Genomic DNA, 1,074 nt, shown 5'->3' with positions numbered 1-1,074 from the left:
TTTGATCATACAAATACATATATATAATATTTTTATTTTTAGTGTTTATTAAAAGAGATATTATTCACGTTCAAACAATTTTGACATCCAAATTTATCAAAGTAAATTTAGGTGACGTATTTTTTCCGCTTTTTTCTGTCCTCACACTTCTTCTCTTCTCCCCCGCGCTTCTTCTTCTTCTTCTTCTTCTCACGCTCGTTTACCTACGGAGCGTCTTCTTGTTCTTCGCCTTCTTCTTCGCGTTCTTCCTCCTCCTTCTTTTTCGTGTTCATTTTTCTTCACGTGTTTTCTCCTTATCGTCATTCACTCATTCTTTCGTTGTTGTTGCCTCTTTTCCTCTTTCTCTTCCTGGTGAAGAAGCAGTAGAAGGTGATGAGAAATAGTTTTGAATTGTGCAGAACAGAAATAAACGGAACATGTTATTATGGTGAAACAATTATATAGTACTAAATGAATGGAACATTATCCATTATATAAATTCAAATTCAAACAGCTTTCTGCTTAATGAACATAATCCGTTATTATGGTAAAACAATTGTATATTACTGAATAAATGTAACATAATCCGTTATATAAAATCAAATTCAAACAGCTTTCTGCTTAATGAACCGAACACATACTCATGGTGAAACAATTGTATAGTACTGAATGAACAAAACATAACCCATTATATAAAATCAAATTCGAAACACCTCTGCCTACAATTTAGAGATTATCAATTCAATTTAACAATTGCATTCCATTCAATTCAATTGAAAAAATAATCAATTAGAAAAATGTTGGTGTTATTAGTGATGACGATAATAAAAGAGAAGAAAAAGAAGAAAAAGAAGAGAAGAAGGAGGAGCAGAAGAAGAATCTACGTGCGCAGAGGAGGAGCAGGAGGTATACGTGAATTTGAAAGAAGAAGATGACGACGTATGTGTGTATTTGAAAGAAGAATAAGAAGAAGAAGCGTGGGGAGGAGAAGAAGATAAAGCGCGTGTAATGACATTTTTTTAATGAGAAATATTTTTATTGGTATTTGACCTACTTGGATAAAACTTGGATAAAAAATATTTAAACGTGTAGCAT

Source organism: Arachis ipaensis, chromosome B03 (assembly GCF_000816755.2).
Source record: "Arachis ipaensis cultivar K30076 chromosome B03, Araip1.1, whole genome shotgun sequence".
Lineage (NCBI taxonomy): Eukaryota > Viridiplantae > Streptophyta > Magnoliopsida > Fabales > Fabaceae > Arachis > Arachis ipaensis.
This window is presented reverse-complemented; position numbering follows the sequence as displayed.